We start from the raw sequence: 10,437 nt of genomic DNA, 5'->3' as shown, positions 1-10,437 counted from the left end.
CTTTCTTTAAAAGTAACTTCCTCACCATTTTAGATAAGCATGCTCCGTTCAAGAAATGCAGAACTAAGAACAGATATAGCCCCTGGTTCACTCCAGACCTGACTGCCCTCGACCAGCACAAAAACATCCTGTGGCGGACTGCACTAACATCGAATAGTCCCCGCGATATGCAACTGTTCAGGGAAGTCAGGAACCAATACACACAGTCAGTCAGGAAAGCTAAAGCCAACTTCTCCAGGCAGAAGTTTGCATCCTGTAGCTCCAACTCCAAAAAGTTCTGGGACACTGAAGTCCATGGAGAACAAGAGCACCTCCTCCCAGCTGCCCACTGCACTGAGGCTAGGTAACACGGTCACCACCGATAAATCCATGATTATCGAAAACTTCAACAAGCATTTCTCAACGGCTGGCCATGCCTTCCGCCTGGCTACTCCAACCTCGGCCAACAGCTCCCCCCCCCCCCCCGCAGCTACTCGCCCAAGCCTCTCCAGGTTCTCCTTTACCCAAATCCAGATAGCAGATGTTCTGAAAGAGCTGCAAAACCTGGACCCGTACAAATCAGCTGGGCTTGACAATCTGGACCCTCTATTCCTGAAACTATCCGCCGCCATTGTCGCAACCCCTATTACCAGCCTGTTCAACCTCTTTCATATCGTCTGAGATCCCCAAGGATTGGAAAGCTGCCGCAGTCATCCCCCTCTTCAAAGGGGGCGACACCCTGGACCCAAACTGTTACAGACCTATATCCATCCTGCCCTGCCTATCTAAGGTCTTCGAAAGCCAAGTCAACAAACAGGTCACTGACCATCTCGAATCCCACCGTACCTTCTCCGCTGTGCAATCTGGTTTCCGAGCCGGTCACGGGTGTACCTCAGCCACGCTCAAGGTACTAAATGATATCATAACCGCCATCGATAAAAGACAGTACTGTGCAGCCGTCTTCATAGACCTTGCCAAGGCTTTCGACTCTGTCAATCACCGTATTCTTATCGGCAGACTCAGTAGCCTCGGTTTTTCGGATGACTGCCTTGCCTGGTTCACCAATTACTTTGCAGACAGAGTTCAGTGTGTCAAATCGGAGGGCATGCTGTCCGGTCCTCTGGCAGTCTCTATGGGGGTGCCACAGGGTTCAATTATCGGGCCGACTCTTTTCTCTGTATATATCAATGATGTTTCTCATGCTGCGGGCGATTCCCTGATCCACCTCTACGCAGACGACACCATTCTATATACTTCCGGCCCGTCCTTGGACACTGTGCTATCTAACCTCCAAACGAGCTTCAATGCCATACAGCACTCCTTCCGTGGCCTCCAACTGCTCTTAAACGCTAGTAAAACCAAATGCATGCTTTTCAACCGTTCGCTGCCTGCACCCGCACGCCTGACCAGCATCACCACCCTGGATGGTTCCGACCTTGAATATGTGGACATCTATAAGTACCTAGGTGTCTGGCTAGACTCTAAACTCTCCTTCCAGACCCATATCAAACATCTCCAATCGAAAATCTAATCGAGTCGGCTTTCTATTCCGCAACAAAGCCTCCTTCACTCACGCCGCCAAACTTACCCTAGTAAAACTGACTATCCTACCGATCCTCGACTTCGGCGATGTCATCTACAAAATTGCTTCCAACACTCTACTCAGCAAACTGGATGCAGTTTATCACAGTGCCATCCGTTTTGTCACCAAAGCACCTTATACCACCCACCACTGCGACTTGTATGCTCTAGTCGGCTGGCCCTCGCTACATATTCGTCGCCAGACCCACTGGCTCCAGGTCATCTACAAGTCCATGCTAGGTAAAGCTCCGCCTTATCTCAGTTCACTGGTTACGATGGCAACACCCATCCGTAGCACGCGCTCCAGCAGGTGTATCTCACTGATCATCCCTAAAGCCAACACCTCATTTGGCCGCCTTTCGTTCCAGTTCTCTGCTGCCTGTGACTGGAACGAATTGCAAAAATCGCTGAAGTTGGAGACTTTTATCTCCCTCACCAACTTCAAACATCTGCTATCTGAGCAGCTAACCGATCGCTGCAGCTGTACATAGTCTATTGGTAAATAGCCCACCCATTTTCACCTACCTCATCCCCATACTGTTTTTATTTATTTATTTTTCTGCTCTTTTGCACACCAATATCTCTACCTGTACATAACCATCTGATAATTTATCACTCCAGTGTTAATCTGCATAATTGTAATTATTTGCCTACCTTCTCATGCCTTTTGCACACAATGTATATATAGACTCCCCTTTTTTCTACTGTGTTATTGACTTGTTAATTGTTTACTCCATGTGTAACTCTGTGTTGTCTGTTCACACTGCTATGCCTTATCTTGGCCAGGTCGCAGTTGCAAATGAGAACTTGTTCTCAACTAGCCAACCTGGTTAAATAAAGGTGAAATAAAATAAAAAATATCCACAACTTGACGGTAAACCCAGGGAGTTATTTCAGAACAGGGCAGAATGCTTCAGGAAACAGTGCTACGAAAGTGGAAAAGTCAACCAACAAGGCATTGTTGTCATTTTATAATAAGCAGAAATAAGGGAGTACTATCTCTCATAGTAGATGTGAGTTTCTTTCAAACAGTACAGATGAAAAATTATACTGTACATCTTACTGTAGAAATGATTATTGAACACATGTCTAGGTTGGAACTGTTGCTGTTAAAATACAATTAATAATTGTATTCTGAACTGGAATAAACAGATTGAAGCAAGATGCTTTTTGAGGCAAGCATACTTACTATTCTGCCCTGGAATTGCGTTCTCATACAAAACCAGACAGATAGCTAACAACGGAGTCTTCAATGGACTCCCAATTGCGTGACTTTTCTGAATGAATATATATTGACAGCGTTTGTTGTAAAACCGCGAAATGCAGAAAATATACTTTAATATTCAATTTACATCGACATACTGTAGCTGTACATTATACATTTCAAGCTGAAGTTACAGAAATACAAAGCATGGGCCAAGGTACCATGTATCTGGCATGATGCCAAACCAGATAGCCAATTATGAGTAGCAACTAGCCAACTCCTTTCATTACTCAAATGATGTGCAAACACCTCCGTACATTAACAAAGCATATTACACTAGAAACAGTAACAAAACTACAGTATTGTATGTTTTACAATTCGTTTACATGACGCACAAGCAAACTAATACATCTGACGGCATACATGCAAGGCAATTTGCGTGAGTAAATGCAACCAACTAGCATTGATAAGTAAGCAATTCTACCAATAACAATATCATCAGTAGCAATATGCTTGAATCGAACTTAGAAACAAATATTTTCCGAGGCTGAAGCGTGACAAGAAATGGCTGCACTGAAATAACTGCACCGTAGCGTTGTTTTTAGCCGATTCTCTGCGTGCAGAAATGACTACTCTAATCTACTTCCTGTTTCCGTGCAGTCTTTATAAGTACAAGAGAGCTCCACTAGGGGGCGATAAACACCATGGAACACAATGAAAGTCAATTTTAACCACTATAATAAAATAATCTGTTACATTCTAACAGGATGGCAGCACACTCACACAGTTCTGGGTTGCTCATCTACAGCAGGTCATCATGACCTCAGTGTTGCGCTGTCAAAACCTGAGCCCAAAATAGACATTCTTGTTGAAAACGTCAACCAGCCACACACCTCATTTAGGACTGTGTGTGTGTGTGTGTGTGTGTGTGTGTGTGTGTGTGTGTGTGTTTTCTGATCTACATTGTGTGATGTGATCAATTAGTCCACTTTAGAATGAAATTAATTATTGTATTTCAACAGCAACAGTTCCAACCTAGACAGGGATGTAAGAGTGTTTTTAATTGGGAAAAAATAAACTTGAAAATATATTTATGGGTATTTCATTGTTTGTTTTTTAAGCATAAGGGCAATGTACTGATATTTACATATAGTTTCATATTTTCCTAAGCTTGGGTTCCAGGAAAACACAGAATTTCTCATTTGGGTCCCAGGCTGAAAAAGTTTAAGAACCCCTGCTGTAAGCAGTCTATGGACCATGTATACCCCAACCCATGCTTTGGTTTTGTTTACCTGGCCACTTACAAGGTTAGACAACCAATATGTAATTTGGGTGAATTATTCCTTTAACAATTGAAAAATAATCACCTAATCACCTACAATCTTTGAAAAATAATCACCTGATTGCAGGAACAGCAACATCTAGTGGTCAGAAGCTGGTAATATCAGGATGCAGGATGGGCCATAAACCCAACAACTTCAAAAACAGATTTCTCTGAATAGGGGGAAAAACATCACCAAATTAAATGAGAATACATTACATAGGATAAAGAAACAATATTCAGAGCCACAGCTCCATAATACTTGACAAAATAGAGAACTGATACTATATACTGGTTGTTGGGATAGGATTGGCATTTGGTGTGGAGGGGTCCGTAGATGGCTTTTGATCACTTTTTTAGATAACGCATGTTCTACTCATTGTTAGAAAAAAGTTTGGGCCACATCGGATGTTAGGTATTATAATTATTGAGTATTATATAAATCCTATAAATTAAAATGGCCAATCAATTAGCTTAATTTCTCAGATCAAATTATATTTCAACGAGATGTTTCCTGAATGCTTATCTGTTTTTAACTACAGAACTGATTTCAGAACAATCTGAGATGGTGGGTGTCATGGCCTGCTGAAATGACAAGGAATGACTCTCACATTACATCCCACGCCTGTTATTTCAGTGGTGCATATCAATCCCAAATAAATGAGGAAGATCGGCACCTGTTAGAATGGTGCTTATCCTATGAATTCCAGCACCAATAGGTTGTAGCCTAGGACCAGTCCATATATTTATTTGGCCTAGACTAGTAGAGGAACATTTCTAAAGGACTTTGAACAGGCAGGCCAATTTTAATATTTTGCCCAATTATAGGCCAAAGAGCTGATCTGATTGGTTAAAAGCCAATTTGGTGGAAAAAGATTAGAATTGGACTGCTTGTGTATACACAGCCAGAGAGAGGAGGGGTGTATTCATTACACCAATTCTGTTGCAAAAATGTTCCTTAAACGGAAGAAAGCGGAACGAAACAGGGAGGGACCTAGCTGAATTTGTCCAATAATAGAACCTCTTGTTTTCATTTTGCAACTGTTTGGACTAATAATTCCTCCCCAGAAGTATTATTTAACAAGCTAAATTTAAAATCAGATGTGTTCATTCCTCCTCCTTGACTCTGCCTCTCGTTAGCCCCAAAAATCGAATTATGTCTACAAAATAAGGTTGATTAGCGTACTGGGGCTACGCTTGTCCTGTGGCAAAGTGAAGCTAGCAAGAAGGAATCTACCACCCTTCACACATCCAATTTGTCAATCTGTAAAAAGGTATTAAAGTTTTTTTTCTGGACAGAACCCAGAAAAGTTTTCAATATTGATTGATTAGGCATGTTGTGGAAGTATTAAATGTGTCACACTTTGTCAGCAAGCTGGAGAGGTCACAATCAAACTTAGATGCATAAGTACCGGCCTTAAGTGCCTCCAGAAGGGAATTCCTTACATAGCAGTATATAAGGCTCTATCTAAACCTACATCAACATGATTCATTGGATCGGTTCCCACATGTGACTGGCTCTGTCTCCTATCTTAACTGAAAGAGCATATTCTGGGGCGTTCTGACAGATGTTCCTCCGGATTATGGTATCTTAACATCATGATTCTCATATATTATATCTTATGGCTCTTTCATTATACCTGTGTCTTGATATGGATGATTATAGTTCACTTCCTGTAAAATACATTGGCCTACATGTAATGGGTACTTTAGGTAAAGGAAATTGTGGTTTTGACTTGCAAACATTGTGCAAAGCTCTCTTCACCTAACTTCAACATCAACAATCTCTGCAATCCTCCTCCATGCCATTGACCTTGTACTCTAAAATCATTCTCAGCAAATAAACAAGGTAGAATTACGCGCCCCAAGATCCTTTTCGACATGTTGAATTACCCTACAAATTGTCAGCTCCTTATTTTCATATACAATAATGCACCTACAATACAAGGGATGGATTTGCACTAAACAATTTAATGTCAGAAAAAAACAAAGGAGGTTGGTTAGCCTCATTATCTGCTGGTATCATTTTAAAACAGGTTTTGCTTTGGCAGGCCTTGTTTTTTTATTGACATTTGTCAATAAAACTCATGAATACATCTATACATGTAAACTTGTTTTGTATGCTACTTGTAGCTCTGGTTGTCCTGAAAAGAAAAATTGTAAAACACTTCACTAGGAGGCTAAATATAAGACCTGGACATGCAGATACAGTTGAAGTCGGAAGTTTACATGAACTTAGGTTGTAGTCATTAAAACTCGTTTTTCAACCACTCAACAAGAAATTTGTGAACAAACTATAGTTTTGGCAAGTCGGTTAAGACATTTACTTTGTGCATGACAAGTAATCTTTCCAACAATTGTTTACAGACAGAACATTTCACTTATAATCCACTGTATCACAATTCCAGTGGGTCAGAAGTGTACAAACACTAAGTTGACTGTGCCTTTAAAAAGCTTGGACAATTCCAGAAAATGATGAAGCTTCTGATAAGCTTCTGTTTACATATTTAGAAGCTTCTGATAGGCTAATTGACATAATTTGAGTCAATTGGAGGTGTGCCTGTGATACAGCCTTGAGTCTTCTTGGGTATGACTCTACAAGCTTGCCGCACCTCTGTTTGGGTAGTTTCTCCCATTTTTCTCTACAGATCATCTCAAGCTCTGTCAGGTTGGATGGGGATCGTTGCTTCACAGCTATTTTCAGGTCTCCAGAGATGTTCGATCTGGTTCATGTCCGGGCTCCTGTTGGGCCACTCAACAACATTCAGAGACTTGTCCCAAAGCTGTTTTTGTCTTGGATGTGTGCTTAGGGTTGTTATCTTGTTGGAATGTGAACCTTCGCCCCAGTCAGAGAACCTGCTCCAGAGTACTCAGGATTTCATCAAGGTTCTCTCTGTACGATGCTCCATTAATCTTTCTCACGATCCTGACTAGTCTTCCAGTCCCTGCTACTGAAAAACATCCCCACAGCATGACATTTAATCCATTGTATAATAAGGCTGTAACGTAACAGAACCTTAAAAAAGTCAAGGGGTCTGAATACTTTCCGATTGCACTGTAAACTGAGTAGAAAAACACCTACAATATTGCCTAAGGAGCAATACATCAGTCAATTCAAACCAGAATATTATGGTGCCATTTTTTCCTGTGTTAGTCTTTGGTCTAGCCTTGCTTAGCCTCTACCCAGTCACCTATATTTCAAGATCGCTAACAGTTTTCACTCGATCAATTTACACATTTAAACTTGACAATTTAAACATGAAAGGTAAGTATCACTAACACTTTCTATAGACAATGTGCTTTTGTACACCACATACCTGTTTTAAGATAAAGAAAAAAAGGATAGGAGAAAGGGTAGAATTGTCACAGGCGTCTTCCATTGGTTTCCATTTGGGAATTGCTGGATGCAACAGGCATAAACTATTCCCAATGGAAGTCTTTGGAGGACTTTAACCAAAATAGTTGATTACAACCATATACAGTAATTGATTACAACAATATCTAAACCATGTTTTATAAATACAATGTGATTCCATTATCTTATGGGCAGCCACAACTATAGTTTGCGAATAAATAAATATTCATACTTGTATATCTGTGAGTTTTCAAAACTTGTACATTACAAATTATAAACCTACAATTATCATGTTTCAGGGAAGACCCAGATGCAGACAGTGTCAAGGTAACGAAAGTTTATTACTAGGACAGTGGGCAGGCAAATCGACTGTATCTAACAGCTTTCCACACATGATTGTGCAAACTAATTTGCCTATTATTCTTTTCAATATTCTTCAAGCTCTGTCAAATTGATTGTTATTCATTTATAGGCAGCCATTTTCAGGTCTTGCCATAGATTTTCAAGTAGATTTAAGTCGAAACTGTAACTCAGCCACTCAGGAACATTCACTGTCTTTTTGGTAAGCAATCCCAGTATAGATATGCCTTGTTTTCTTAGGTTACTGTTCTGCTGAAAGGTGAATTCATCTCCCAGTGTCTGGTGGAAAGCAGACTAAATGGAGTAGAGAGTTAGCACAGGCAAAATCCTAGAGGAAAACTCTAGAATTTTGCCTGTGCTATATCTCTATTCCGTTTATTTTTTATCCTGAAAAACTCCCCAGTCCTAAACAATTACAAGCATACCCATAAGATGATGCAGCCACCACTATGCTTGAAAATATGGAGAGTGGTACTCAGTAATGTGTCAGTATTGGATTTAACCTAACTTAAAAGTGAATTGCTTTGCCACATTTTTGGCTGTTTTACTACTACTACACCTGTTTGTTCATGTTTGTTTACCTGAGTTTTCCCTGCATTCCCAGCATAAGGCGCTCGTCGATTCAGGCGCGGCTGGGAATTTTCTCGACAGAGCGTTCGCCCTTAGTTTAGGGATTCCCATTGTTCCTGTGGTTAGACCTTTCCCGGTACACGCTCTGGATAGTCGACCATTGGATAGTCGACCAGGTTGTTAGCCCTCCTGAGATCCAGTTTAGTGAAGAAGCGCTCCCCGTGCATTAACTCAATCGCCGTGGCGATGAGAGGTAGCGGGTAACTGTACCTCACCGGGATTTGATTGAGACCTCGATAGTCAATGCACGGGCGCAGACCTCCCTCTTCCTTCTTTACAAAAAAAGAAACTTGAGGAGACGGGTGAAGTGGAGGGCCGAATGTACCCCTGACACAGGGGTTCAGAGACATATGTCTCCTGGGCGAACTCCTGGGCGCTCCTCCTCACAGGCAGACACTTTTTATTTAGGCAGGAGCAAACAGCAACTGTGTCAAAACCTCCAGCAAAAATGGCAAAAGTGCAAAGCACAAACAGTCACGAGCTAGTTACCAAATAAACATACATCGTGAAAGAAACACGGAACATGGAAAACCAGCCTGGTGCGTCACATAAAACACGTAACACAAAACAATTCCACACAAGGACATGGGGGGGAACAGAGGAATATATATACACAATGTGATTAGGGAATGTAAACCAGGTGTGTGGGGAACAAGACAAAACAAATGGAACAATGAAAAATGGAGTCACGATAACAACACCCACCCATAGCACGCACTCCAGCAGGTATATCTCACTGGTCATCCCCAAAGCCAACACCTTCTTTGGCCACCTGTCCTTCCAGTTCTCTGCTGCCAATGACTGGAACGAATTGTAAAAATCGCTGAAGCTGGAGACTTATATTTCCCACAGTAACTTTAAATATCGGCTATCTGAGCAGTTAACCGATTGCTGCAGCTGTACATAGCCCATCTGTAAATAGCCCAATATACCTACCTCATCCCCATATTGCTTTTATTTACTTTTCTGCTCTTTTGCACACCAGCATTTCTACTTGCACATCACCATCTGCTCATCTATCGCTCCAGTGTTAATCTGCTAAATTGTAATTACTTCGTTATTATGGCCTATTTATTACCTTACCTCCTCACGCCATTTGCATACTCTGTATATAGACTTTCTTTTTTGTGTTATTGACTGTACGCTTGTTTATTCCATGTGTAACTCCGTGTTGTTGCTTGTGTCGCACTGTTTTGCTTTATCTTGGCCAGGTTGCAGTTGTAAATGAGAACTTGTTCTCAACTAGCTTACCTGGTTAAATAAAGTTAAAATAAAAAATGTCGTTTGCGGGTGAGGCGAGTTGGATGTTGTGCCAAATTCTCTAAAACAACATCGGATGCGGCTTATGCTAGAGAAATAAACTAATTCTCCGGCAACTGCTCTGGTGTACATTCCTGCAGTCAGCATGCCAATTGCATGCTCCTTTAAAACTTGATACATCTGTGGCATTGTGTTGTGTGACAAATCTTCACATTTTAGAGTGGCCTTTTATTGTCCCCAGCACATGAGTAATGATCATACTGTTTAATCAGCTTCTTGATATGCCACACATGTCAGATGGATGGACTTTCTTGGCAAAGGAGATATGCTCACTAACAAGGATGTAAACAAATTTGTGCATAACTTTTGAGAGAAATAAGCTATTTGTGCTTATTATTTTTGAGATCTTTTATTTCAGCTCATGAAACATGGGACCAAGTCTTTACATGTTGTGTTTATATTTTTGTAAGGTTTACATACAGAGAGAGCACAGTATGCCATTATCGTAATCCATGTACAGTACCAGTCAAAGCTTGGACATACCTCCTCATTCAAGGGTTTTTCTTTATTTGTACTATTTTCTACATTGTAGAATAATAGTGAAGACATAAACTATGAAATAACACATGGAATCATCTAGTAACCAAAAAAGTGTTAAACAAATCAAAATATATTTTATATTTGAGATTCTTCAAAGTAGCCACCCTTTGCCTTGATGACAGCTTTTCCAACTCTTGTTATTCTCTC

Source organism: Oncorhynchus clarkii, chromosome 23, assembly GCF_045791955.1.
Source record: "Oncorhynchus clarkii lewisi isolate Uvic-CL-2024 chromosome 23, UVic_Ocla_1.0, whole genome shotgun sequence".
Taxonomy (NCBI): domain Eukaryota; kingdom Metazoa; phylum Chordata; class Actinopteri; order Salmoniformes; family Salmonidae; genus Oncorhynchus; species Oncorhynchus clarkii.
The sequence above is the reverse complement of the archived record's forward strand: the minus strand, read 5'-3'. Positions refer to the sequence as shown.